Genomic DNA, 26,270 nt, shown 5'->3' with positions numbered 1-26,270 from the left:
GCAACAGTGCCTCAGAGGCTTTACTATTGTCCCCTTCATCTTCACATAGAGAATATGCATCTGATAAAATTTAAAACTGCTAATTAAGGACTGATTCAAAGATGGCCGCTGTTCTGTAAGCACTGCTAATCCTTGGCTCCTCTAAATATCTGGAATAAAATCAACCCAGAAGATTATCCAGAACCAATTTCAACAAAATTTCTTGAAATATCAACTCTAATCTGCTCCGAAATAAAGTTACCAAGAAGAGGAGACCGGTCCAGTCTATAAGCAATCAAGATTGACAAGGATACAGAGAGATTAACTTAAGCCGTGTGCTCCTGCAGTTTTGCATACTGAATAATTGCACTCAAAACTGAAGACAGTTATTACTACAGGATGTCGAAAAGATAAAAACATGGACACTACTACATCTAAGACTAAACTTTCGGATCTACTGTCTCCTGAAAAAGATCTGAATTCAAAAAGGCAGAAGATATTAAAACAACCAGATCCATCTAAAACTGGAAACAAAAGTAAACCTGATTAACCAGCCAATCTGGAGGATATTAAAACAGCCTTACTTCCCATCCAAGAAGCCATGAAATAATTAACTGTACAATTACAAGCATTTAGAAGTACCTTTTAACCAAATAATCGACAGATTGGATAAATCTGAAACCAAAATTATGGAAAACGAGGAGAAAATAACTCTTAATAACCAAAAAAAAATCTGACTGTCATGAAAAAGAAATTCAAAACATCCAAGAAAAGATCACAGACCTGGAAGCAAGATCCAGAAGGAATAATATTATCATAAGAGGCATCCCAGAATCTGTAAATCGCAATGAATTAATTCCTTCTATCATACAGATTTTCAGCATACTGCTCAAAGTACCTGGAATAGCAAAACAAATAATAGTAGAAAGAGCACACAGAGCACTTAGGTCTTGGCTTGTATGTACCTTGGTTTTCTCTATCTATGCAAAATTATAAAATTTTCAAGATGTTAAAATCCTGATGACTACAAAAAAAGTGGTGGATCTGTTAACTGGAACAGTAATACAATTTCATTGGCCCAAGATCTTCCCCTCCAAATAAGACAAGCAAGACAGCTCCTTTCCCCTTACTGTAAGTTCCTCATCGAAAGAAAAATAAAATTCCAAATGAAATACCCCTAACACCTTAATTTTCTACTCGGATGATGCTAAATACAAGATTGCTAACCAAAAGGAAGTCAAAGAAACTTTTCTTGCTGTTTTTAAAAACTACCAACATTGGATCGCTAAATATACTTACTGGAATGATGTCTGAATACTGATTGAATGATCGATCACTTCTCGGTCCTCAGGAACAGTTTTCTTTTTTTTTTTTGTTGCATCCAACTGTATTGCTGGTCCTTTGCAGGCCTCTAACAGCACACTAGTAGTACTAATGCCTCATAATAAAATCCACGAGGCCATCCCAGGAAAGGTAGACCCACTTCCGCTTTTACTCTTTCTCATGACAGGAACTAAAATATGTTTTCATGCTCTACGTCAGGTTCTTTAATACTGTGACACTTCTGGGACATCCAGCTGGCTTTAATGGTCCCCCTACACATATCCAAGCTGGAACGCTCCTCTACTTGTGGAGCGAGTGGCGAGCATTTTTCCTGATCGCAGAAATCGCAAACTGCGGTAATCCACAAGAAGATCATTGGTCAAGGGTTATAAACAGTTCTAACAAAAAGAAAATGTAAACAATGGCTATAGTTACATTTATAAAGGAGGTCACTGCATTACTTACCCTACAAGCTAGTGTAAAGCATGAAGATCAAGAAGCTGCATTTAACATTAAAATTTCAGTTCTATGTCTTATCATGACAGCGAGGAAAATAGACAAGTGCTTAAAAAGTGAGTTTTTTAAGAATTGTTCATACACCCTGTGGTGCAGAATGAGACGGTCCGAAGTTCTTGCAATTACTATCATTTCTCACACTAGGTAGAAGATAACTGTTGGTAACAAGGGAGGAAACGTACAATACCCTGGAAAGGATACTACTGATAACCATCCTTCAATATCAAGTGCAGACTTGCACAAGAACTGTACAAAGTATTAATTGTTTAAAAATTTGTGTCCCAAAATGATCACAGGCAAGCAATGCCCACAAATTTTCTTAATAAAAAGGCACCATGCTTTCATATGACTTGTCGGAAGTGCAAACAACAATTAAAACTCATTATATATACTTAAAATAGGAACAAAATGGTAGCAGGGAAGCAATATAAATTTTGCTGTCAGTATTAACAAAAAGTCAGTTAAATTTTGTTCATAAGAATTTTGAGAAGTGCTAGCAAATACTTCTGATTTTACTTGTGCCAAGCTTAAGATATTCTTGTTTTACAACGTTCGATTCTAGAGAGGGGGCTAGAACCTTTGAAAATGGTGATGAGGAAGCATTATGCAGCAATATACTCGTGAGAAAATTAAGTTGCTTTCAAGTATACTGTCAAAAGTTTAACATACAACTGAGTGGCTCTTAACATGAGTCAAAGAAAAAAATATGGTAATAAAGCAACAACATGAAAGGTCAGTTGCAACATGAATTGTAAGAAGCCCTAGTGAAAAACAGAAACTGACATTATCTGAGCTGTACAAAAACATTTTCCATTCTAGTTTGACTGAGAGGAGCAACCAAGAGCATATTAAAATAACTTTCATCATGCCCTTATTATACCACAGACAGACATTTACAATAAAAAATGGCAGTGTTTTAGCTTTTGACATCTCGGTGCAAGGCATACCTCCAACTAAATAATATGTGCATGAGCTCATTAAAAGAAGCTTGTTTTATTAAATAACAGACAGTAGAAACTATCTACGATGTATCGTATACATGTACTGATTGCTCATATGTACAGTATAGTGATATATTTCCTGTACCTGTAAGCTGAACCCCTCCAAACAAAATAGCTCGGCTGAGCTTCACAGATAACAGACAAATTACTATGGACTTAAGTCTTATGCATGGCATAAAAGGAAAGGAAGTAATGTTAATAGAAAGGGAGTGGAGAGGGACCGAATACAAAGGAGAACATACAAAATAATCTTAGCTCTTGGTATTAAAATAATGAAAGGATATACTTAACAGTTCTACCAATATCTTCTAGTTCATTACTATTAACGCTTATAAATCTATTCATACTAAAAACCCTGTTTCAGTGGACCTTTACTTATAATGGTTTTACTAAGACCCTTCCAAATTACATCTCTCATTTATTGCCAGTCATATAAAAGGTACACTTTAGTCACTGTATCAGATGCATGTAAATATGTTGAGGAGTTTTAGGGCTATTTTAGTGTTGCTTCTTAGGGAATTAGCTTGTTAAGCGTTGTCTGTGTAGAGAAAATCTTTGCAGGTATACTAGTTCACATTTTCTACTTAAATATGACAACCCAACTTATAATTATTATGCTGTACTACAAATCTATAAAACTAATAACGACTTACTCCCTGCATTATTCCTGGTGCAAGGGTGTAGTGGTTAGGCACTGGGTGGGGACGGGAGTAAAAGGATGCTTTCTTAATTTAATTTCAACAATACATAAACGGAAATCATCATCACAAACGACCACTCTAGACTTATTTCATAAACATCCCAATTACATAAATGTGGGAATTTGATTCATGGAATATCAAAGGGCTCCAGAATAAGAAGAAAAGAAAACTTTTGTTACATCTTATCCTAAAAGCGAAATCAAACTTAATATTGGCACAGGAAACACATTTATCACTTGAGCAATGGTTCATAATTAAGGAGAAAAAATGGATAAGGAATATCATAGCTTCTGAAGGTAAATCGAACAGTGCTGGGGTAGCTATAATAATTAAAAAAACAGTTCCAAGACAAAATTTTAGAAAAAAAAGTGGACAAAGAGGGGGAGATGGTGCTATGTAACTATTCTAACGCCAAATCTTCATAAACCTGTTCTCATCCTTAATGTTTACGCCCCTTGTAAAAAACAACATATTTTCTTTGCCTCCTTATACCCTATCTTAAATAAATTCCAAGATTATTACATGATTCTAGTTGGAGACTGGAACATGTATCTAAATCCTGAACTAGACAAAACAAGTTCAAATTCAATATATAACAAACAAGCTCACCTAGCTCTAAGAGAACTTATTCAAGATTATAAATTATATGACCCTTCTAACTATGGAGATAGTATAAATAAATCCAACAGATTCACATTTTACTCCCAATGCCACAAAATGTGCTCAAAAATAGACTTTTTTCTTATTTCAAATTTGCCCTGAAAATGACCATCCATACTAGATTCCTCTCGGACCACTCCAAAATTACTTTAAACTTCAATGTAATTACAATGAATAGCACAATGAACAAAGGATACAATTGGTCTCTGAACCTCAGCCTTTTAACCAAAAAGAATATAATAAATGATATTCAAACCCTACTCAAATCATCCCTATCCAACATCCTTAACTCTGAATTACCTTTGGATATTGAGTGGGCGGCAACAAAAACGCAAATTAGGGGGATACTTATTTAAAAAGCAACCTACTATAAAAAAAAATCCACCTTAAGGATGAACAGTAACTAGAATCCAAAATTCAAAAACTTGAGAATGACCTATTAACAAATTATAAAACTCGAACTCTAACCAAAATCCTGAAACTTCAAAAAGACCTATACGTATAACAGCAAGTTATCCTTCTATGAAACCAAAACCCTAGCTAACTATTCTAACAAAGTGCAAATACCATCTCGAGCACTGCCAGAATTATAACCCAAACTAATTCACCCTCTCAAATATCAGAAATACTTATTACACGAATATTGAAGATATTAATAAAATCTTCGAATATATTCTCTGACCTATGGAGACCAAATATCAATAGCCTCAAAAGAAGAAAGAACAGGGGCGTGGCCAAGGATGAACACAGGATAGCAGCAGATTTCTTCAGCTCCACCAATTTCATTACATTGACAGGAATTAATTACTTAAAAAATTAATTCTTGAAGTAATTTTCTTTCTAAATATGTTTGTTTTATATAGTTCTTGAACTATATCTAAAAAAGAAAGGAAATCTTAATAATATTCCTGTCAGAAATTACTTTGGAAATTTTCCTGTCAGTTTATCAGTCTGAAATGAGTTCCAGTAAGACAAATCCTCAAGACTCCAGCATCAAGAAAGAACTTCAGTCTCTGATAATTATAGTCCAGCAACTTACTGCTAAGATGGATAAAATGGATACTAAAATAGACACTTTCATAGAAAAACTACAAAACAAATAGACTTGTTACATATGGACCTGCAACAACAGAAGATCCAGATGACAGGCATAGAAGAAGCTGTGAATGACATGGAAAATAAAATACAAGAACAGGAAATCAACATTGAGTTTCTGCTGAAACAAAATACACATTTACAAACAAAGCTGGATGACCTGGAAAATAGATCTAGGCGCAATAACATTAGGATTTTTGGACTGCCAGAAAATATTGAAGGTAACAATATTACTTCTTTTTAACAACATGGCTCCCTAAAACTTTAGATTTACCAGAAGCATTCTCTTTTGGTATCGAAGAGCACATAGATCTATAGCTAATACTAACTCTAACAAAAACTATCCTAGATCAGTTATAGTTAGATTTCTATCATCTTTTGATAAAGAGATGGTTCTTAAATCTGCTTGGGCTAAAGCTCCTGTTAAGTTTAATGAGACAACTGTGCGTTTTGACAATGACTATTCTTCCATGGTAATTGCTAAAAGAAAAGTTTTTCTGCCACTAATAAGGGAGCTTAAAAAAGCACAGTTTAAAACATACCTTCCTTCTGTTTCCTGCCAAGCTTAAAATCTTCCTTCCTGATGGTCCTAAGGTCTTCGATGATTTAGACTCTGCTTTACTGTTTGTCAAAGAAAAAAGGATTTTGGATAAAATAGAAGAAATGGAATGGGCTAGTTCTTCATTAAAGAGATTGGCAACTGAAGCTTCCTGGAAGACTTCAGAGAAGAAGAAGAGACTAAAAAACAAATGATTTGTTATGTTTTTTTTCTCTCTCATCATTTTAGTTCATTATTAATCTTTTTGAATATAGTTCCTGCATTTCCAGAAAGCCACAAATATTTTGGAAAAGATTTAATCAGTTATTCTCTATGTGCAAAGAAATGTTTTGTTTCATAACCAGTCAAAATGCCTGAGGATTTAATGGCAGGCTGTGACTCTATTTGTTTTTCTTTCTGAAAAAAGTAAGGTTAGTAATTTGATACATTTTTTTATCTTTACCTTTTTTTTCCTTCTTCTTTTATTATTTTCTTTGTTTAAACAATGATATTCTATTTAGATTATGTAGTGGGTAAAGGGTGGGGGAGGGCAGGGAGAGAACAGTAATGAAAATATCATTAATAGAATAATAACATTTATTTCTTGTAAAAGTTTATAAGTTCTTCAAATGCTATTTCTAATTATACTTTCTTGATTATACTGCTTATGCTTGTTTGTAAATAATCTGTCATGCTTTAACTAATAATAATCTGAACTAAATAAGAGTAAATATGTTTTATTTTAACTCTATTAATATAAACAGTAAGTAACATTCCATTGTATATACTTCTTACAGCTTTCTCTTACATTTTTTTATTTCTGCCTCACTCCCTTTTATTTTCTACTCTTTTTCTTTTCTTTATTAATATATAGAAATGCTTTAGACTGTGTGGGCACAGTGAATAATAGGATTTGTATGAAAATTGAGTTGGGAGAAGAATGCTGAGTTTTATTGCTTGTTGGTAATTTTGAGTTTAATTTCACTTGCATAGAGGCTGTGATGATCTGTGGAATACATTATGGAGGTTCTGTCATGTTTAGATGCATTTACACTGCTAAATGAATGTTTGTCACTAGTTTTTAATAAGTTTCCCGCCAAAATGTTAAGAGAGACAATCTGGGATGTGGGCTGTCTTATGCACAATGTCCTTGAGTTACCTCAGAATCTTCAAATCACAGAATTCTCACAGAGAAACTGAAAGCAGTTAGTATAAACATTGACAAGGTTATCACACTGACACACCACAGATTCAGGAAAAATACTCTGTTCATAAAATGTCCGTTATAATGAGTTTAAATGATGTAGTTTCTTGTAGTAAGTAAATGTCTTATTTTAGAAGGCATAAAAAATGAAACATTTATTTAAATGTTTTTGAAAATCTACTTAACAGCAGCATAATAATCTGTGTTAAAAATTTGTGTTCCAAACATATACTTTACTATAACTCATTTAATTCATCTGATTGACAAACATAAATAATCTTATAACTCTGTTCTGGAAGAAATGCCATGTGATATATTTTAAAGCAGTAGGTTAGCATGATTGTAAAATCTGGTTACCAATATGTGTTTGCTGTGCATTATTTTGTATAAAGCAGACAGATTTATTCTAGGGACAGCAAGTAGGATAGTGCTCTACTAACACACAACTCAGTGAGATCAGATATATATATGTGTGTGTGTGTGTGTGTGTGTGTGTGTGTGTATGTATGTGTGAGTGTGATGGCTTTTTTTTCTGAGAATCTGCATAACTATCCAATATGATTTATAATAATTTCTATGAATACAATATTTTACTCTATTGACAAAATGAATGTTTGCCACAAGTTTTAATAAGTTTCCCAAAATGTTAAGGGAGACAATCTGGGATGTGGGCTGTCTCATGCATAGTGTCCATGAGTTTCCTCAAAAGCTTCACTCACAGAATTTTCACAGAGAAACTGAAAGCAGTTAGTATAAACATTGACAAGGTTATCACACTGACACACCACAGATTCAGGAAAAATACTCTATTCATAAAATATGTCAGTTATGATGAGTTTAGATGATGTAGTTTCTTGTAGCAAGTAAATATCTTATTTTAGAAGGCATAGAAAATGAAACATTTATTTAAATGTTTTTGAAAATCTACTTAACAGTAGCATAATAATCTGTGTTAAAAACTTGTGTCCCAAACATATACTTTACTATAATTCATTTAATTCATCTGATTGGCAAGCATAAATAATCCTATAACTCTATTCTGGAAGAAATGTCATGTGATATATTTTAAAGCAGTAGGTTAGCATGGTTGTAAAATCTGGTTACTAATATGTGTTTGCTGTGCATTATTTTGTATAAAGCAGACAGATTTATTCTAGGGACAGCAAGTAGGATAGTGCTCTACTAACACACAACTCAGTGAGATCAGATATATATATATATATATATATATATATATATATATATATATATATATATATGTGTGTGTGTGTATCTATGTATATATGTGTATAGGTATGTGTGTGTGTGTGTGTGTGTGTATGTGTGTGTGTGTGTGTGTGTGTGTGTGTGTGTGTGTGTGTGTGTGTGTGTGTGTGTGTGATGGCTTTTTTTTTTTTTTTTTAGGTAATAACGCAGGTGTTTCTGAGAATCTGCATAACTATGCAATATGATTTATAATAATTTTTATGAATACAATATTTTACTCTATTGACAATAATGAGTTTAAGTAAATGCTCATATACAAACAATTCAAGATTTTTTTGGAAGCTGTTGATAGAATTCACATGACAGAAAATAGATGCATCTTAATGCATGTAATGTCTGAATCATATTAGCCAAAGTTTTTGATTTAAATGAATGTTAGAACATAATTTTCTCTCCTCTTGATTTCTAACATTAAGATTATTTGAATGCTATTAGAATTCAAGTGTTATATATTACATAGATCTATATAATAGTATGAACATTTTTTAAAAAAAAAAAAAAAAAAAAAGTTTATTTTAGTTTATATGATGCTGTTTTACCAAATGTGTAGTTTTGTCTTGATAGATATTTGAATTGAAAACTGTTAACCTCAGTTAAATATAACTAGTATTAAATTGATAAGGTAGTAGCTGAGGTACTGCTGCTTAGGGTAGGGGGTTAACTTGAGTAGTAAATACTGCTCTAAGTTGGAGTTTTCAACTCCAGGCGGGATGCAAGGTTTAATCCTTACATTATTTTCACTTGTTCGTTGTTATATGTATATAGTTTTGACATCCACAATATATTTTGCACACTCATTGTCACTACAAACAAAATTGAATCCTATACAAAATCCCATAAGAGATTTAATAAATACAGCTATATTTAAAGGTACACCTAAAAGAGGAGATGTAACATTATTTATCTTGTTATTTGTTATTTCGATCATAAGATTCTTGAGTTTTAAAAATGCCAAATGACATCTTTAAAAGGAATTTCTTTAAACATTAATGGATTGAATAATCCGTGTAAAAGGGCAAGCCTAATAAGATACATTAATCTACACAAGGCCAATCTAGTCTTCCTGCAAGAAACCCATCTCTTGAAAAAGATATTGATAAACTAGCCACTAATAAGTATGCAGCATTGGTTAGTTCAGAGCACACTCAGAAAAAAAGAGGAGTGGCTATTTTATGGAATAAAAATATGCCCATTCCTAAAACCATTAAGTCTTATCAGGATGACAAAGGAATGTTTTGTATGGTTACAATACAAATTAATGGGAAGACTTACACTTTAATGTATACTGGATACCTGGAATTGGTATTAATACAGTGAAACATCATATTGATAAGATCATATCATTCTCTATAGGGGATATTATTTTAGCTGGTGATTTTAATTGTATACTACATGAAAGTGATACTACCACTATAAAGAAAAGAAGAATTACATCTAATGCAAAACATTTAAATGATTTTGCTAATTCTTATCATTTGAATGATATTAATAATCAGATAGTCAAAATCATTACCATACACCTTTTTTTCTAACAGATACAAAACTTATTCAAAAATAGATAAGGTCTTTATTTCTAACCAGATGGTAACAGATTTAATTAATTCCAACATCATTTCATGTCCTATATCTGATCATAACTCAATTGTTTTTGAATTCATGCTAAAAAATACTCATAATGTTCAGATCAAAAGGATACCAGAATACTTAACTCAGCTAAAAGACTATAAAGAATATATACTTTCAGAAGTACAACATTTTCTAGACATAAATAATACTCCTGAAGTCTCCATTGTCTATGTTTGGGATGCCTTAAAATCATATCTATATGGACAAAGTATCAGATGGTATAATAACAAAAGGAAATCTTGGGATAAGGAATTGTTAGATATTCAAAGTAAACTAGACTCTTATAAACATAATAATAAAGAAAATATTATGGACAAGAAAGTTATTGAAGAAATAAACAAACTAAATGAGAAATACAAAGAAATTTTAACTCAAAGTTAAAATAACTTTAGAAATACAAGTTTTGTCTTATTCAATAAGCCCCAAATACTTACATAGACTTAAAAATAAAACAAAAGATTGAATAAACAAAACCATATCAAAGAAATCTTTTCTCTAAGGAAAAGAAGAATGTTTCTAGTATACCAGAAATACTGGATGAATTTAGAAATCACTTTCACAAGATTAACCATAACAACATTAACATGGAACCTAAAGATAAAATAAAGGAGTTTATAACCACAAACATGAATAAAAAGCTTAATAAACAACAGATTAAACTATTGGACAAGAGTATTTCATATACAGAAGTTATTACACAAATAAATAAGCTTAAATCAAACAAAGCACCGGGTAATGATGGTATTATACCAGAGATATATAAAATCCTTTCTAAAACTACATATTCATTAATACATAAGGTTTTTATTCTGGCCCAAACTGAGTTAATAACCCCCCCCCATCTCTGCAATATACATTTATTTCACCAATTTTAAAACCTAATAAAGATCCAACTAGATGTTCTTCATATCGACCCATTTCATTACTTAATGTTGATTATAAAATGTTTGAGTATTTTTGCTGATAGATTGAAGACAATTATCCCCGGCATTATAGACATAGATCAGACAGGCTTCATTGTAAATAGAAATACTTTTGATAATATAAGAAGAACTTTAACATTAATTGATTTTGCAAATAGGAAAAAGAAAGATTTAACACTTATTAGTCTTGATATAGGTTCAGCATTTGATTCAGTAAGTTGGGACTATCTGTTTACCTTACTGAAGTGCACAAATTTCTCTGATGCATTTGTAAATTTAATTGAGCATTTATACAAAGGAACGCTGGCTTATATTAAGGTAGGAACATATGTTTCACAAAAATACCCATTCTTAAAGGTACAAAGCAAGGATGTCCACTTTCTCCACTATTATTCACTTTAGTAATGGAGCCTTGGGCTAATTTGATTAGAAACCGTACTGACATAGAGGGTTTTGAAATAGAAGAAAATACAACATCAAAATTCAACTTTTTGCAGATGATGTTCTAATTACATCAGCAGGATCTAATTCTTCTATGCAGTCTTTATTTGATAAAATGATGAATTTTAAAAGTATTTCTGGTTTAATATTCAATGAAGAAAAAACTAAAATACTACCTATATATACACGAAAAAATACTTTCATTAGTGATTTTACTAAATATGTACCCAACTCCGGTCAGATAACTTATTTAGGTATAATACTATCTAAAGATATTAAATCTATTATATATAATAACTATAATACCTGTTTTCTTAATATACAAAATCTTTTTAATACCTGGAATATGTTTTTACTATGGAGGAGAGACTTACAATTATTAAAATGATAATATTCCCCAAGATTTTATACTTAATACAATCAATAATACTTTCACCTACAAAAATAACTATCAAGAAACTGAATACACTAATGTTAAATTTCTTATGGGCACCTAATAGACCTAGGATTGCATTAAAGAAACATACTAATAGCTGGTCTCAAGGAGGTATTTCTTTTCCAGACTTTAATTTATATATTATCTCTTCTATTATAAAAGTTATTTCTTTATTAATAGATCGGTCATATGTCGCAAAATGGAAAGATTATTGGGAGCTAATTAGTATGCACTTCATGAAAATCTCCTTAACACATAAAAATATGATTATAAATAACTCCATGTTGTGGTTGCTAAAGGAATTTTGTACTTCACCTATTACACCTAAACATATGGTCTGTTACCCATTAAATATTATTATTAGTTATCGTAACTTTATATTCATGCACCCTAAGTATAGGGAATGGAATTTTATTGTATTCCCTATAATTTATGCTCAGGGTATGCTTATGTCATCTACTTCTGAAGGAGCTCATTTAGCTATAGATAATAATCTAAAGTACTGGTATCAGCTGATATCTGATAATAAAGTTAAAAATCTAGATTTCTTAAAACAAGAATTTGATCTAAGAGAAACTTGCTGGTTAGAGGTTCAGATCTTTAGACAACATCTCATTGATAGAATAGATCTAATGTCTATAACAGTTAAAGAATCTATTCCAAAACTGATTGATTACTTGATAATAAATTTACAGCATAAAGTTTCGGATAAAGGTAAACTTTCATATATACATAAAATTATCAGACAAGAAACTTTTTACAATGTAGATTCATACTGGAATTATTTCACCTCTATTAATGGGGACCCACCAACTCAACAAGATAAACAATATATATTGGAATCTGCTTATAGAACTACATCTTCCATTGTCTGGAGACTTTATACATGGAAATTTTTACATAGATCTTTTTATACACCTTTGATGATGAATAAAATTAATCTTCTTCTTCTTCTTCTTCTTTCGGCTTTTTCCCGGTTAGGGGTCGCCACAGCGGATCACCTTGTCCGCACATTGAATGGCAGTGGAGTTTTACGGTGTCGAGTTGCCAGCCCGGCGCCCAACCTTCCACAGAAGGCACACTCACACGCACACCTAGGGTCAATTTAGAGTGTCCAATCCACCTGCAGCATGTCTTTGGGATGTGGGAGGAAACCGGAGCACCCGGAGGATAAAATTAATAATAAAGATAATCTATGTAAGAGATGTAATGTAGAAATTAATGCTGACTGGGCTCATATGTTTTATGACTGTATGAAGTTGAAAGAATACTGGAAGTCAATTAATGAATTTTTGCAGGCTCTTTTTACAGATAATTTCATTATTTCTAAGTCTCTTATATTATTCAACACACCTGTACCTCAATGTGTTAAAAAGATTAAGCTTCCCTTGTTATGGTCTATCCTAGCAGTGGCTAGGAAAATAATAACTAGAAATTGGATTTCAGATACACCTCCTTCGTTCAATGAATTTAAAAATGTTATGAATATAATGTGTCATATGGAAATAAGCACAATTAGAATGAGAGCAACTAGAAAAACATCACATTTTATTGTATGGGATAATTTACAAAATTTGTTAAAATTCTAATTTCAATAGCACAGTATTTTAGTTTAATTAATTGATCTGATTGTAGTGGATGTCTTTGTAAATACTTTAGTTGTTTTGTTGAATATTATAATAATACCTATTTTTAATTATTTGTATAAAATTGTTATGATATTTCTCTTATATGTTAAAACAATAAACTTGTTTAAAAAAAAAAAAAAGAAGAAAGAACACATTTCCTTCAAAGACTCTTTTTTCCCGAAATTAGATTCAAAACAGGAAAGGTTAATTGAACCTATATCTACCAATGAAATAACTTCAACAAATGAAATCACATAAAGCTCCAGGCCCAGACGGTCTCACAGCTGAATTCTATAAAACCTTCTCCCCTATCTTAAGTCAAATTCTATTCCATATACTCAACTATATAATAAACAATAAAATTAATGACCTGCATTTTAATGTATCTAAAACTATTTTTATACTCCCAAGAACAAGCTGACCAAAAAAACCCAGATAGTTATAGTCCTATCTCACTATTAAACATTGACACTAAAATACTAGCATCCATACTTGCAAACAGATTGAAAAACTTAATAGATAAAATTATTTCCCCCGAACAATCTGGTTTTACAACACTCAAACGAGTGATAACACACTAACTCTTAATATTTTAATCTCCCACGCTAAACACTCTAACCTAAATGTATATACTCTAATTATCGATGCTCATAAAGCCTTTGATAGAGTAAATATAGAATTTTTACTTCATACATTGTCTTACTTCAATATTCCGCAAAATTTCATCCAGATCCTGCAAATTCTACACAATAAGCCCTATACATCTCTATACATTAACAAAACTTGGTCAAAGAGAATTTCAATTAAAAATGGAACTCTGCAAGGATGCCCTCTATCTCCTATATTCTTTAACTTGTATCTTGAACCACTCTTCTTAAATATTAAAATCTTTACCATACCTCCCAATAATATGCTACACCAAAATCTTCCTCTCAGCCTTTGCAGATGATTTAAACATCTGTTGTACTACACCAGTCTTAGATGCAAGCAAAATATTATCTGCTATAGAACACTTCTCAAAATTATCAAATTACAAAGTAAATCTTAAACTAGCATATTTCCTTTAAAACCCCCTAAACCATTCTCGCTTTTACCCCTAATAGGAAAAATAATAACAAAAGAGGTAATCAACTATTTAGGTATCACTTTTTCAATAAACAATGAAGATTTCTACTCTAATATCTAAAAAATGGCAGAATATCATTTTAGACCTTAACAGATGGAAAAATCTAAAACTACCTTTCCTGGCAAAAGTTTCAATAATTAAAATGACTGTATTACCCAGATTACTTTATATATTCATGAATGCTCAAACATACCTAATAATTTTTTTTTAGACAAATTCACACTTTGCTCGCAAAATTTATATGGGATCCTAAAAAAACAGAATCTTGTATACTAAACTTTCAATCCCAAAAAGTAAAGGTGGCTTAGACCTTCCCAACTTCAAGACCTATTACTTAATCACGAATGCTAATAGAATTCTGCGTATAGCGAAATACAACCCAAAGAATAAAGACTGGTCCCCAACGTGGATAATAATATACCAAAAACATATCAAAAGCTTGGATATCAACCCCAAAGCTCTAACCTTTCTAAACACTACCTTAATGAAACAGTGCAATATAATAGAACCCCTTAAACACTCTATCTTACTAACAAAAACTCTTTAAACATTTAAATCTGACACAAGCTATGATGATGTTACAACCTTTGCACAAAAATCTCAACCTTAAAATAAACAATCAGACCCTAAACCTGAATCCCTTTCCTAGATTAAGATAACCATTCAAGATATGTACCCATTTCTAAACGAGACTATACAATGAATGAGGAATCGGTTGAACCTTCCCAAATCCTATCTAGTAATTCTAAGGCAAATTAAAGAACCATGTTCCAGCTATCTACACAACTGCAACATGACCAACAACGATTTATTAACTTGTAATTCCCTATGGAAGACCATCCTTTCAACTAAAACATGTATCACTAATTCATATAAATTAATCAAAGACATTAAATTCCAAAAAGACATACTTGTTTCGGACTTTTGGAAAAAGAATAATCCATCCATTGATAACCTTCAACTAATTCAAGCAATTAATTTAACAAATAAATCCATACCCCTTAAACTGGCATTTACCAAACTCATGATTTATAACCATGCATATTTCACTCCCGTTATTTTACATAAATTTAACTCTATGAAATTCCCTCTTTGTCCACAATGCAAAATTCTATCGGCCAATGTACTCCATCTATTCTGGAGCTGTAAGTGTGCATTTAAACTTTGGAACTCCCTTAAATTTCAGTTACAAAAAATGGGCTATCAATCATCCACACTCCCCTGGGAATTTACTCTCCTACATATCCTCCCAAATAATATCTCTAAAACTCAAGCAATTACTATGATTGATCTTTTTCTCCTAATTAAACTCTATATAGCCACCAATTGGCTTAACCTAACTAACATCTCCTGGGAGAATTTTAGATGAATGGCAACCAAGCATCTCTTAGCCCAAAAAATGTTAATTGACAAGGGGAATAAAAACATCAAACACAGGAAATTATGGGAACAAATCTTTATTATTCTGGCCTAGCTCATTACAGTGTAGTAAAATTAACTACATATAAAAGGTTCCATATTAACTTTTATCTATAGCCCACAAAACTTCTTTTATTCTTCTTCTCCCTCCTTTTTATAATGTATATTTCTAATCACAGTAACTGTCACTGAACTGTAACAATTTCTCTCTTGAATATTGAAAGCATCTATGTATATAATGTAAATAGTATTGATTGTTTTACTTCCTATTGTACTACCAATAATGTATAATATCTTCTTTTTCTGAAGTGGTGTTACCTATACTTATTATACTATGTTTGTTACCTTTTATCAATGAAAATAAAGAATTTGTGGAAAAAAACTACTAATTAAGAGTATAGCAGTAACCAAAGAAAACTCCCTGCTTGATGGCTGCTACAGAATGTGACTCAATGTGAACATTCCTCATTTCTCAGAGTTTTGTAGGCTAACGTTTAAACCCAGAATCTTGTAAGAGATGGAGTAAAACAATCAGAAGTTTACCTGAATCCAGTAATAACTTTTCACAGGCTGCTTAAGACATTATCTGTGCTTTGGAAGATGCAACCTACATAGATAATGTAACAAATAAAAGTGTTTGTTCTGATTCCTGTAGCTGGTCTACATTATTTACAAACAGCCATGTTGCATTTTTGTTCTGTTTGGCTTCTTTTTTATATAGACAGCAGGGAAATCCCAGGCCACCCTCAACTGGAAGAACTTATTTTTTCACATGCTTTGCCAGTGGAAATTGGGAAGACATTTTTTTTAATTAGCTAAACATATTTGTTTCCAAATTAAATTTGTAGAGATACTGCAGTTTACACTTACAGTTGGCTACTCCATTGACTCTCCATGTGAAACTGCCAAAACTTAATATGTCCTTGATTCCTTTAGCTGATGCTTTGTTCCTGAATGGGCATGATTTGATATTTGTACAGAAGTACTTAATGTGTTTTTCCGAACATTTTTCTGTTTTTGGTAGAGCTTCCTAAAGTATTTCTTAATTTTGCTTTGTGGGAGAAATTAATTTACAAGACCTTTTTGTAAATCATGGCATTTGGCTTATTTTCTTGTTTTTAAACTAATTCAGTGCATGACAGTTTAATGTATGCTACTGCACATATGTACCAATGTTACAAAAATCTCTGCATTATAGTGTATTGAGCTGTAGTCTTAGAATGCATTGTTGCGAGTACTTTGTGGCTTTTTCTCTTCCTTGCTGCACTAATTCAGTCAACTGTTTAATATTGCTAGTCAAATGCCTTTTAAAAATTGTCTAATCTTACTTTAATAGGTGGTCTTACTACAGAAATATTCAGTTAACACAAGTGTCTTCTAAATTAACTGGTGGTTACATGTTTAGAAGGAGAGGAATACTATAGGTACCAAGTGCTAGTTGAGATGTTTACTTCAGCTGCCAGATCTCGGAAGTATCTTGAAAATCTGTCATAATTGTAAACAGACGATGGAGTAAAAGTAGTAGATTTTCACCAGTATTCTCTCTGATCGCATATCTTAATGCGAGCATGTAAGTGATGTTCCCAAGAGTTATGAGTGGTCTTTGCTATGTGATTTTGTACCCTTGAAGGGCAACACATTTGTTTGTTTCAATTTCATTCTTTGCTTTTTTCAATAAATATTCATTTATTCTCCATTCCTTCAACAGCTAACAAGCTTTCCTTCCCATGTGTCTTACTTTGTTCATTCATCCTACCAGAAATAGCTGTGAAGCTGATTCACTCCTTGGGGACAAAGGTTAGACTGGCTGGGAAGTGGGAACCTCATCTGTACGAGGGGGGATATTTTTTTTTTGCTTTATGCCCTATCTTCTCCTTATACACTCAGCAGCCCATGTAAGCATGTGTGCTCGTGTGTGTGTGCAGCCACATGTGGGTGTCTATGCTGAGCTGCCTCTCGCCACCACATAGGCAATAAGCCAGCAGGACAAGGCCCCTTTCACCTGCTGGGAAGAACTGCATACAGTTTCTATGGTCTCTACTGGGGAAGTCGTGCCTTGTGCATGTGCCACTGTTTGTGTGCATCCCCACTCTTTCCCCCTGAGACAGAATAGCAGATTTTGCCCATTTATTCCTCTTTCTAATCCTTCCATCTCCTCTAGTACCTGGGCTACTAATCAAATTGCTGTCACCTGGGTCATAGTCAGTGTTTCATCCTTCTGTACCACTGAGTCATGATACGTTTAGGAATTTTGAGGAATTCTCTGCCTTTAGACAAATCTGCATTATATATAGAGAGACTGGACTGGCCAACTGAATATTTCCATGTTGCCTCAATCCAAGGTAGTGAGACTCTTTATTAGAGCTCTTTTGAGTCCGTTGGAGTTTGTGCATCCCTGTGAAAGTGCCTTGCGGACTGCAATTGAGAAGGTGGACTACATGTTTCAAGCATTGGTAGCCTGTTCATAGATATGTACTAGGCTAATGGCCGTGGAGCCTTTGCAAGCCTAGCCCATAGAAGTGCCCTGGCATTGCCTCCTGACGTTAGTTCCCAGTGCCTGTATCAAGTACAGCCACTGGAGTGATCCCCAAGGTGAACTTTCTATTTCCCATCCACTCATCAAGGTTCCTCTTGAAGAGGGCCAGTGAGGTGCTCTGCTTGACATGTATGGGAAGTCTATTGCAGAGCATGGGCAGTCTCTGGGTTATGAACCTGTCCCTCCAGCATGTTGTGTTGATTGTGGTAATAAGGTTGAGGTCTCTGGAGTGTGTGGTGCGGAGAGATTGGGATTTGTTTAGATGTAGCATTTATAACAGAGCTGGGTTAGACATGGCTTTGAAAGTCAAGCAGAGATCACCTCTTAGTAGACGATACGAGACAGAGAATAGCTGTAGTTTTTTGAGTCTGTCCATGTAGGACATGTGTTTAAGGTCTAGGATCCTCTTTGTGAGGTACTTTTGTGGCCTTTCCAGCTGTTGCGTGTGTCTAGTGTTCCTAGATGCAAAACCCTTAGTAATGAGGTATGCCACATAGAAGGACTTTCTGACCACAGTGGCAATATGATGGTCAAAGGAGAGGTTGCTGTCAACCTGTGTCCCCAGATCTCTTTTATAACACCTTCAGTGTGCTCCCATTTATGTGGTAATTAGTGGGAAAAGAGTTTTTCCCAAAGAGGATGATTATGCATTTTTTGGCATTAAGCTTAAGGCCATGGTTTCAACACCAGTCACTGGTGTCAGTGAGGCCTTTCTGTATGATGTCAACATCACTTTGGGAGATAATAATGTCTCCCAGCTTGCAGTTGTCTGTTAAATTGGTCAGCCAGAGTCCCTACATGTTGGCCTGGACTTTTGAGAAGTAGATGCCAAACAGGAGAGGACCCAGGACCGATCCCTGTGGGACTCAACTCGTGACTGGTTGTCAGTCTATCTTTGAGTCTGCTACTTTCACACTGTGGGTTCTATCTGTGAGCCAATTTGCAACCCTCCAAGTGATACAGTGATTGATGCCTAGTTTGGTGAGTTTATCAATAATTCCTGAGTGGGGAATGGTATCAAAGGCCTTGGCCAGCTCGAGGTAGGCTGTATAAACTGCCTTGCCCTCTTCCACGGCTCTGGTGACGGACTCAAAGAAGTCAACCAGGTTGAGCAGGCATGATCTGCCTTTCACAAAACCCAATTGCGTGGGATCTAGAGTTTGGAGATTCCCTATATCCTTGTTAATTAGGTCCATGATGATGCGCTCCATATCCTTGCATATCACTAGTCAGGCTAATGGGGCAGTAATTCCCAGGGTCTGTAGTCGCACTCCCTTTATGGAGAGGGATGACTGTAGCAGTGCACCATTCGGTAGGGACAAAGCCTGCTGTGAGGCTGTGATTGAACAGGGCACACAGATGTGGTGTCAGTTCACTTTGTAGTTTGTGTAGAACACATCCAGGGATATTGTTGGGTCCCATGGAAGCTGTATTCATGGCCTTGAACAATACAGCTTTAACCTGTGCTGCAGTAATGCTGAGTGCCTGGCATTCCTCCGGTATTGTGATTGGTCCTTTGTGGGGGAGAGATCTGTAAGGTTGGCCACTGAATGTGTCTGCCAGTATGTTGGCAATATCCGTTGGCTCTGTGTAGGAGGTACCATTGTTCAGTAACTCGGAGCAAACCTGGGTATTGCCATGGAGATTCTTGATGCAACTATAGAAGGCTTTGTGGTTGTCTGCTTCAATTCTGCCTTCATAGTTGGCTTTAGAGGTTTTGATGAAAGATCTCAACTTTTTGTTTAGGCTAATAAGAGTTTTTTCAGTGTTGGGACTTCACCTTTTTCTACAGCAGTTTCTTCCTTCTGTTGTAGGGTTTATAAATGACAGGGGCCACCAGATTGGCTTCCTTTTTTGGAGGAGAGTGTCTTGGTTCTGTTGGGTATGGCTAGTTCCATGCACTTATGTACGTGTTCATACAGTGCATTTGTGTATGATTTGGCAGTCATGTATCTATTTTCCATTGGCATGGGTGCTGTGAAGTTAGCCACCTCTGTTTTTAGGAGCTCAAAGTTGGCTTTGGAGAAGTTTTTCATGGTGGTTACCTTTGCGGGTAAGATGTGGATTTCCATGGTGATTAGTTTATGGTCGGATCTAACCAGGAAGGAATTGACTGTTGGTGTAGAACAATGGTTACTAATGTTAGCAATAACCAGGTCAAGGATGCTGCTTCCTCTAGTGGTGTTAAGAATAAGCTGGTCCAGGGCATTGGAATTTATGAATTCCAGGAAGCGTTGGGCCAGTGTATTGGTGCATGAGTAGTTTTCCCAGTTGATGGAGGGGTAGTTGAAGTCGCCCAGTATGAGAGTGTTGGGTTGGACCCTAATAGTTTCCAGGGTGCTTAGGAATGTGGAGTGAGAGTCTTGGGACATGGTTGGGGGGACCTATAGCAGGCTACAACCTGAATCACCATCTTTATCCAATGTTAGTTGTACCTGAAGTATCTCAGATGCATTATGCTGGCTACTAGTCAGGAGGTGTGCATATCCTTTATGAATATGGAGACTCCACCGCTTTTGGAGCTTCGGTCTATGTTCTGGGGCCGAAAGATGTGGAATGAGTTGTAGCCTGGTAGCGCAGGGGTGCTTTCTGATACTTTAAACCAGGTCTCTGTTAAAGTACAAATGTCTGTTTTTCCATTTTGAGGAGTGCTTCGAGCAAGTACATCTTGAGTTTTTAGACTTCTAACGTTGAGCAGCATGTTCCTCAGATTGCATTTATTTTATAGCTGTTGCAATGGTAATTTGGCCTTTGGAACATCACCTAAAAAAGGCACTAGCCTTAGCCAGTATCCGGAAACCCAGGGGTGACAGATGCAGGCCATTTCTGGCAAAGCATTGAGGTCGGTCAGTCATGTCTTCCCAAGCAGACATACTGAATCCCCTTAGAATGACACCAGAAACTTAGCCAAATGTTGAAGTCAGTCATTTTCTGCTTTACTATGGTATCCTTCTGGGTGACGGTAGGATGCTGCTCAGGGCTAGGGTCATACCTACCTGGGCCACGTAATCCGATATCTCCTCCTTGTCTCTCTTCATGTAGTCCAAGGAGGTGCATCTCAAATCATTCACACCCACATGGACATTGACAGAGTCATACTTGTACTTGTGGAGTGACCCGAGTGCATGTGTTACATGTCTGATTCTGGCACCTGATAGACAGCTGACTATTACCTTCTCCTTATTCAACCTAGTGAGTGGGACATCAGTGTGGCTCACTATTGAGTCACCTATGATTAGTGTATCAGGCCAGCTGTTTTGCCTTAGGGGCTTAGGTTGAGCTGTGTCTTGTGGTTTGTGCTGTCTTGTGATGGTTGAGTGTATTTTTGCCTTGGAGGTCTCTGCTGTTGGGTAGAATTCTATTGAGAGCCTCCGCGAAGGTGAGTGTGTGGTTTGTGTTTTTATGTGAGAGCTGTGATGGTGGGTGTTCTGGAGGAGTGTGTGCTGCTTGTGGTGTGGTGCAGGTGTTTACCTCCTCTTGACCAGCTATTCCGGTTTTGGCTTGAGTGCATGGCTTCCAGTTTGGATATTTAAGTGCATATCTCACAAGTCTGAGTGTTTGGAGACGAGAGGAGAGGGTTGTATGTGTACATGAGGCAGTTGCTACACTGCTTCAGAATGTCCAAGTTCACCAGGTTAATAGGGGAAAGCACAGGGAACTGACCTTTAGACATGCCAGGAGGGAGGGTCATTAAGTACTGGAGCTGTTTCCATAGATATTCCTTTTACAGGAAAGATGTTACTCATGGTGTCCGAGTCTGTACAGAGCACTGCCAAACACTTGAAGGGAAACATACTTCAACCCTGAAAATTTTAAGGATGAAGTATTTAGGCAGATATTGTGATAGAAATCAAGTAGTACTTACTGAAAAATAAAGAATTAGCTTTCAGGAATGATGAAAAGAGGGGAGTTGCATTCATGGCTGCTGCATGAGTACTACTAATCCTGTTCTCAGCACAGCTTCACTGTGTTGAGATACAATACTACTTTGCTTCTTCTCTCACCAGAAGCAAAATGTTAGCACCAATCCCAAGAAGAAAAGCAGGTCGCAGCTTGTTTGGTGAGCCACAGTCTTGTCCCAGATGATGGAAGGGTCTGCAGGCTTTGTAGCCTTTTTCTTGTAGATGCCTCGAATAGCAACGGACCAATCAGGGATGTTAAGCGCAGATGCTCACTCTCCAACCAGAAAAAGTCAGGAATCCGTGCACTTTGCTCCTACTCTCACCAGGATCAGAATATAAGCACAGATTCCAAGCTGTCACCTATACAGCAGTTATTAAGCTTTCTGGTGATCAGCAATCTCCAGGAAATAATGTAACTGCATCCCTTCTCTCACCAGGAGAAAACAGAAGCACTAATCCCAAGATGATTACTGAGAGGCAGAGTGTGGGCTCTCCAATAACTGGTGGTCTTGCAATAGATGCTTAAAGGTAGGAGGAAAAAATGGTTTATCCTAAACACTGCAGTATGCACTAGAGGAGTTAGATGTGAAAGTAGGTAACTTAAGTTTTACCTGTCTAAAAAAGTAAGTTTTAGTGGAGTCACTATATTTTTAAAACAGCAAGACAGATTGAAAGGGGGTGGTCACTTCCATATTCTGGTAATATGGAATACAGTAGGATGGCCAATAAATGTAAATAGTTGAATGGGGTTATTTCACAAAGTGATAATTTTGTGCTTACTCGCACTAGCTAGTAAAAGCAAAGAAGAAATGAGATATATGGTCAAATTAACATAAGGGGCAGGCAACTAGAAAGACAGTGATGTTTAAGAACACAACAGTAATTGGGTGTGAGGGTGGGAAAAAGTTCTGTCTGTCTCATAAGAGACAGAACTGTGGTTTCTTCAAGTTGTAATGTGCAGTTAAAAACAGAATACAACAAAAATGTGGTGAAAAGAAAAATCACAGTATACAAAATAGAAAAAGGCAATAAAGTAATACAAAATACAACAAATAAAAATCAAATTAACTTTTCCCTCACAGCAAACTGTAGCAGTCTGGGTGAGCCTTTGCAGTAAAGCTCTGAAATGTTTTATTCTACCCCTTAAATAGAAGGTTTAGTTCCTAGCTGCACCCCTTCAGTTCATAGATGATTAACCTTAGCTGACTTTGCCTGTGAGTTATTAGCAATGTAGAGGTAGTAGGTTACAGTTTTCTTAGATAGATGAAAGTGTTTCTGTAGCACTATTTGCCTACTCAAACACTTTGCATTTATTTGTCTGAGAACAAGCTATATTTAAACTGTATTGCCTGTTTTTAATATGTATAAATTGTTGCAGTATTTTAAAAGTTTGTGTCTGGCTGCTTCTTTGCATATAAAAGTGGTTGCAAGGAACTTGTGAAACTAAACTACTGGCCATCTGCCTTTTAAGAAAGATTGCTTAACTATAGTTACCATAAGTTAATGGTATGGTTGGCTCATTTTAAGAGAGCACTGTAATTATGTCTTGGGTGAGGTAGATTGATGTAGCTGATGGCAGTTTGCTTATATATTGTACTAAGGCCAGTCACCTTACAGCTACTAAATATTTGGGATAGAGGTGTGGACTACTGATGGCATTGATAATTAAATAAAGCCTCTTGTCACATGCTTTGAGATAATTACAGTGAAAAGGATAAAGTTTAGACATTCAGTTGGCAGATGAAAATCAATGAATTATTGATAGATTTTATAATAGGCAGCAATGTTTTAAGTTGAATTAAATGAAAATTATTCTGAAGTACTTTAAGCTTATGAAGAAAGAAGTGGAAGATTGGACCGGGTGGGAGGTTGTCATAACTGTTAAGTTGTTTACTTTGCAGATGCAAGGTGCAGGGTTAGATTCTCACATGAGGTAATTGGCTACGCTTAAAATGGCCTACAATGGCAGTTAGCCTAGCAGTAGCCTATGAACTTGTTTTCTTGGAATGTGGATAGCTACTTTAAAAGTTTTCTTAGATTATTGTTATAGATGTAGTACCCCTTGTAATTTTTGGTATGTGCAAAGTATATGGATCTGATTTATTTTGTGCTCCAAACTTCAGAAGGTAATATTTTAAGAAGGGTTTGCTGCAGTTTTATTTATTTTTTATACTTCAGCATATTGAATGGATTTGTGCTCTAATACCTTTTGTATTCAGTTGTAAAGAATTTTTTTAAAGCCCATCTTGCATACTCTCTTTTATGTCTGTACATATGAGTGTATGTGTGTGAGTGATATTATTCACTGATTAACTGGAGTAGTGGACTGAAACAGAGTGGACCATGTCGGCAAGCGCCAGGGGTTACAACAGAATCAAAAATGGTAGTTGCACAAATCTGGTAGATAGGGAAAACCACTTTGTTAGGATTAGAGATTTGTAGCCAATATAATCAGCCAGTAAACTTGTAAAGGAGATGTGCATTCATACAGATGAGCAAAGAAGAATTAATATAAATAAGCTACAGGATCGTTGTGGTTTAAGGCTTCATAGGACTAACTGTGCTAGTGGGAGAAAGAGTTGGTAAAGGAGAGAAATGTAAATATGTTGCTAATAAAATGAGGTAAAAGGTTTATGCGCAGAGTTTGTGAGATGCTGTAAGTTGAGTAGAGTGCCTAGTGTTTATGAGAGAGGTTTGAGGAGCAGGGCAGTGATTTTATGCTATAGGAGGATGGTTGAACCAAATGGAAGTTGTCGTCTTTTCTAGTTATATTATTTTTTTTTCTAAATTTGGAGTGTACTTTAGTGTTAAACACACCATTTAAGGGTGTGTCCTGCAGTCTAGGTGCCAGGACTGTGAAAGCAAGATCAGTAGAAGTAATTGCTGGTTTGACAAGTACAGGAGCAGTATTAACCTGTGAGCAAAGATGATGTGGTATTTCTTGCAGTCAGTCTGTGGCTGAATCAAGGAGTACTACCACTACCTAGTATTTTGTAGATAAAGGAAAGCACCAGTAGATCAGCACATTGTTTTACAGGAAGCCAGTTTAAAGTGATGAATGATCCATTTTAGGTGACAGGAGGATTAAATGGCTGAGTTTTGAGTTTTGTTCACGTGTGCGTAGGTGCTTACGTTTTTTCATGGAGGCATATGTTAGCATTAGTTAACTGTATTCTGTCTAAACTGTTTTTGCTAATCGTTTCTCTTCAGGAGTAGGAAGGTGGTTGATTTTATTTTAATAAATAAAATAAAATGAGAGAGCATCTGTACTAGGAGCTCCATGGTTTTGAAGCAACTTTATTACGGAGACGTGTATCCTTCAGGGGAAGGATTTTGAACTGCAAAACGGGGAAAGGTAAGGCTTTGGGGGTGGTTTATGTTCATTATATGGTGAAAAGTGGTGGAGCAGTATTTGGCAATTCACTGGCAATGCCAGTAAGAGTTAGAGTGAAACTTTCTCAGAAGTCTCTTGAATCTGATCATATTAATATTTGCCTTTCCTGTAAGTTTTTACCCTGATTCTGGAGGAGGTTGTCTGCTTCCAGGATTCCCAGGCGGCGTCTCTTTGCTAAAGAGATGGGGGGCTGGTATCATAGTGGGCAGATAAATAGCTTTTGGTGATGTTGCCTCCCAGAGATGAAATTAAGTCTAAGTGCTGAGTAAGGCTGTAGTTGGGAAGAAGGTGGCATCACTGACATTGATGAGGTCATAAAACGATGGCCAGTTTATGCAGTTAATGTCATTGCTTACAATCACAATGTTTCCAGTGGTGGCCAAATCGGTTGGAATGGGTTGTGTACAGTAGCAAAGGAACTAAATGAGGTGTGGCCAACTGGTAATTTACCTTGGTGACAAATTCATCTTTGTTTAAAGTGTCTGTAGTTTTATGATTCAAAAAAAGGGGGGGACCTGGGTTTAAAAAAATTTTTTTTCCAAAACCTTGGTTTCCT

At 35.2% G+C, this 26,270-nt stretch overlaps 1 protein-coding gene across 3 annotated transcripts in view; it reads left to right on the top strand.

Annotated features, from left to right (window-relative positions):
- The window catches only part of GEMIN5 (gem nuclear organelle associated protein 5), a 1,677,795-nt gene that overhangs the window by 104,919 nt on the left and 1,546,606 nt on the right, over positions 1 to 26,270 (top strand). The gene's annotated exons all lie outside the window — the stretch shown is intronic.

The sequence above is a fragment of the Protopterus annectens genome, chromosome 4.part0 (assembly GCF_019279795.1).
Source record: "Protopterus annectens isolate FY-2018-M chromosome 4.part0, PAN1.0, whole genome shotgun sequence".
In the NCBI taxonomy this organism is placed as follows: domain Eukaryota; kingdom Metazoa; phylum Chordata; order Ceratodontiformes; family Protopteridae; genus Protopterus; species Protopterus annectens.
The sequence above is the reverse complement of the archived record's forward strand: the minus strand, read 5'-3'. Positions and strand labels throughout refer to the sequence as shown.